Source organism: Castanea sativa, chromosome 3 (genome assembly GCF_040712315.1).
Source record: "Castanea sativa cultivar Marrone di Chiusa Pesio chromosome 3, ASM4071231v1".
Lineage (NCBI taxonomy): Eukaryota > Viridiplantae > Streptophyta > Magnoliopsida > Fagales > Fagaceae > Castanea > Castanea sativa.
In genome coordinates, this window is record NC_134015.1 from 9920117 (window position 1) to 9925194 (window position 5078).

The following is a 5078-nucleotide window of genomic DNA, read 5'->3' on the forward strand; positions in this document are numbered from 1 at the left end:
TTAGTGGATGCCTGAGAATCAAAATCTTTCAAGTTTTATTATTTAACATTACCAAAATAACTTTCAAGTTTTAGCAGTAAAATGAAAACCTCAATAACTTCATCTCTTGCTTTAATAAATATCTTTAATAAACACAATTTGCTATTTGTCACCTAAAAAGAAGTTAGGATGAAAGACCATAATGAATAGGGAGAAAAAGGACCTTCCGTTTGTGCTACTAATTAAAAGTAGACTGGGTATTAGACTTTCTAATATAAAGCATAATCGAAAAAGTATGCTTAAAATCAATTGAATGTACTAAATAAACATGGTCAAGTTTAATTCAGGTCCTTTACCACTCTAATTATTACTCCTTTACTAGCTAACAAAGCATAGTTATGGAACTCCATATCTTATTCATGTACTGCACAAGTTTGCTATTCAGATCTTACCTATTCAGAAAGAATGAACTTGCCATACGAAACATGCACAATTACAATCATGATATATGTTACAACAAGAAAAACAATCTCGCCTAAGTTCACAACTTTACACAACAAACACAAAAATATGGAAAATCTGTATATAAATGACAAGCACCTGGAGCATTTCAGCTCACTGCAGAAACAACAAGAATTCCAATGAACAAAGCCACCAAGGAGTTACCCAAACTAACATTTGCAATCAAAGAAGCTGCACTGGAGAAGTTTCCGGCTGATATGTTAGTGCACAAGAAAACCACCATCCAGCTATCCTCAGAGCCAATCCCAATCCCGGTGTAGTTTGAATCCTTCAGATATTTTGCATATTGAGGCGTTGTATAATTAGAAAGCACCAAAAATGGGTCTAATCTGGGCACGCAGATAGGCAATATGACCCCTTGAACTGTGTGATTCTCTTTTATGTCACGGCCATCCAGGAGCTTGTCATATTCAGTGACATTAGGTTTAGTGCCTGGAGTAGAACTGTAGTGAAAGGCGTTTTTACAAGTTTCGTTCTTTAATTGGCTTGCAATATTATTAGCTAGGCAAGCTGCACTATGGTTCTCAGGCTACGGCCCAAGTCAATTAGGATTAGAGTTTATTCATAAAGATTAAGGTCCTCCAAGAGATATTTTTCAGCTGTAGCTATGAAGATGTAAAAGTTGCATTAGTTTCAAGATTAAGTAAATAATGCACCTTTTCTCAAAAAAGAAGAAGAAGAAGTAAATAATGCACCAAAGTTAACCTATTTAGCAGTAGTCTTCTCTATGTTCTACAACTAGCTACCAATGTTATTGATAATTTTATACTTTGATGGAATTAAGCGGTGAAGCAGGGAGCTTGAGATTTATGCATTGAAGGTTTATAATATGCCCCTGTTGGAGCTTGAGAACAAAATGCTAGTCTATCCTTTGTCAATTCCTTAAATTTTTTTTATCTTAACAGGATAGTAAAGTAAAGGCATAGAGAAAAGAAAAAAGAAAAAAGAAAGATTATTTAGCACCAAATACCAGTCACTCATCAACATATGAAATGGTTAAAGTGTACAATTTTTCTTATACAGGCTATCCTATTCTACAGCAAAATACTTTAAGCACTGTTCCAATCACTTTGTCATACTTTCATGATTTTACAAAAGGTTGCCGCCTGATGGCTTTGGATTTTGATTGATTTAAATTCACAAACAGCTAGTCTAGCAACTTAATGAAATTCTATAGGAATCCTATTTAATCCTAAATACACTGGGCCCATTGATTGGAATTGAGCACATGCCTGTTCCAAAATTTTGTTTCTCCTACAACTCAAACTGAAAATCAAAATGAATTCAATGTTTTAAGTCAAGGAACTAATTAATTGAAGTCATGATTTCAGTTGAAAACATGCACGTGTGTGTAATAACTATTGCTAAAATAGTGTGAGAGAGAGAGAAATGAATTACTATATGGCACACGTGTACACACACACATATATATATATATATATATATATATATATATATATATATATATATATATATATATATATAGAGAGAGAGAGAGAGAGAGAGAGAGAGAGTACCATCACAAACACACAATGCTTTTCCTTGCACAGCATGAAGAACAAGAAAAAAGAGGGAGAGTTTAAGTTTAAAGAAGGCCATGTTTCAAACTTGAGTGTCATAGCAGTACATAAAAATAGATAAGAGAAAAAAGAATGCAAGAGCTTTTTGCTTTTCTTAGCCATAATTGTTCTTTGAATAACTATCCTTGTTGTAAGTTGCCGTGCATGTCAAGGTGCTCTAGGTGCCATCTCTATTTCTTGTACCAAAGTGAAGTTTGACTTTTGAGGCAACATTTTGACTTAGGAACCTTAAATGTGGTGTTTATTGATCGTCTTGGTAATGCTTTTAGTAAATGGTTATGAGGATAGCCTACCAAACGCAAAATTTTAGTCATTGTTACAGTTACTTTGTCTTTCAAAATTTAATCCTTAAACCTTTTTTTTTTGGGATGAGCTTTAATCCTTAATGATGTAGGACAACCACAATAGTATAATAGAGAAGAAAAATGATAGGATAAACCCTAGGAGTCAGCACCTAAGGGCTGCTTGGAATCAGCACCAAGCAAACTGGAGTCGGCACCAGTGTAAAAGAAAACAAACGTTTTTTTATATTTCTCAAAAGCTGTGTTACAATAATCAAAAAAGTGTTTAAATAGCTACAACACAAAACCCTAATTATTAAATGTTCGGGCTTGCTTAATCTCAAGCCCAATAACTAATAGGCTCCATCCATAAGGCCACAGGTTGGGCCGTCTTCTTTTTGTTCTTCCTCCCATACGTGTGTATAATTGGGGGCCTATATCTTGTGTCCGCACCAACTCCCCTCGGGTGAGAGGAACTCGACCCCGTCGAGTGGAAAGCTGAAGAGCTCTGATAGTACTCCAGTAAGTCAGGATCCAGTCGCTGTAGCTCATCTCTAGTAATCCATGTGCAATCGAAATCTGGTCGCCCGCGCCACCGAACTAGGAAACGGTGAACTCCTCCATCCCTGGTAGAAACAGTTTGCTCATCTAAAATAGCATCAATAGATTCTTTATGTGCATAGGGCAAATTTAAGGGTAAAGGGGTAGGCATAGGAGCATCAATAGGATTAAGTAAAGGTTCATCAAAAGGAGTATCAGGAATAGCTGTAGGGCTTTTATAAGCAACTAGATCCTCAATATTAAAGGAGGAGCTAATACCATAATCATGAGGGAGGTCAATGACATATGCATTTGGGCCCATTCGTTTCAATACCTTGAACGGACTGGCACTACGAGCCTGCAATTTCTTAACGGTCCTAGAGGGAAACCATTCAGGTCGGATCCGAATCATGACATAATCTCCTACCTGAAACTCTGCATGACGCCGATGAGTATCAGCATGAATTTTATATTGAGAATTACTTACCTGATTTTTTTTGTGAATCTCAGTATACAAATCATGAACATGTCGTGCGAATGCCTCAGCAGATTCAGAAATCCTAACATGTCGGGACATGGGCAAAAGATCTAAGGGCTTCCTAGGTGTATATCCATGCAAAACCTCAAAAGGACTAACGCCTATAGACCTATTGACAGAGCTATTATATGCAAGTTGGGCTATAGGAGGAATTGAATCCCAATTCCGATTGGCTTCACCCACTAGACACCGAAGAAGGTTCCCTAGGCTACGATTAACCACCTCAGTTTGACCATCAGTTTGAGGATGAAATGCCGTGGAAAATTTCAATTTGGTGCCTACTAAATGCCACAAGGTCTTCCAAAAACTCATAAAGAGAACATCCCTATCAGATACTATGGTTTTGGGGAGACCATAAAGCTTGACAATCTCATCAAAGTAAAGCTTTGCAATTTTAGAAGCATCAGAAGTCTTAGAACATGGTAGGAAATGAGCCATCTTAGAGAAGCGATCAACAACTACTAGGATAGAATCATGCTTCCTAAAGGTGCGGGGCAAACCTAGCACAAAATCCATACTCACATCCTGCCACGGGCGATCTGGCACGGGTAAAGGTGTGTACAGACCAGTGTTTTGCTTGCGATGTTTGGCTAGTTGACATGTACGACACTGACCAACTATCTTGGCGACGCCCCTCTTAAGACCAGGCCAATAGAATTGACGTTCCACTTCCTCAATTGTCTTATCTCGGCCAAAATGACCTGCAAGGCCTCTTGCATGTATCTCCCAAACTAGGAAATCTCTCACTGACGACCGAGGGATACACAACTTGTTGGCCTTGAACAAGTAACCATCTTGAAGGGTATAATCATCCAAGATGGGATGTGAAGCATTACTTAGGCTAGTGTAGAGCTCCCCAAAATCTTGGCATGATTGATAGTCATCCTTAAGTCGTTCAAACCCAGTGACCTTAACACTCATGACTGATAGCAAAGACACTCTTCGACTCAGTGCATCAGCAGCCTTATTCTCAACTCCCGCTCTACGTTTCACCACAAAGTAGTAGCGTTGCAGAAATTCAACCCAACTACCGTGCCTAAAATTTAGCTTCTTTTAGGAATTGAGATAACGCAAAGCTTCATGATCAGAGTAGATAATAAACTCTCGAGACAACAAGTAATGACGCCAATGCCAAAGAGCTCGTACAATGGCATAAAATTCTTTGTCATACGTGGAGTACTTCTGCTTAGCATCATTCAACTTCTCACTGAAATAGGCAATTGGGTGACGCTCTTGACTAAGTACTCCCCCTATGCCAATACCTGAGGCATCACATTCCACTTCAAAAGGCTTGGTGAAATCAGGGAGACGCATGACAGGTGCCTCAGTCATCTTCTGTTTCACCTCCTTGAAGGCCTTAGTAGCAGCCTTTGTCCAAGTAAACTCCCCATGTTTCAAGCAGTCAGTGATGGGAGACATAATGGTACTAAATCCTTTGATGAATCGGCGATAAAAGGAAGCGAGCCCATGAAAGCTTCGAACCTCATGTATAGTTTTGGGCTCGGGCCAATCCATAATTGCTTGAACTTTCTGGGGGTCGGCAGAAACTCCTTCAGATGACACTATGAAACCTAGGAAGACAACTTTATCTGTAAAGAAAGAGCACTTCTTGAGGTTACCATATAAACTCTCCTTCCT

General features: G+C 38.5%; 1 pseudogene; it reads right to left on the reverse strand.

Annotated features, from left to right (window-relative positions):
* Positions 1 to 589: 589 nt before the first annotated feature.
* On the reverse strand, positions 590 to 2100 carry LOC142628474 (putative GPI-anchored protein At3g06035; annotated as a pseudogene).
* Between the last annotated feature and the right edge of the window lie 2978 nt (positions 2101 to 5078).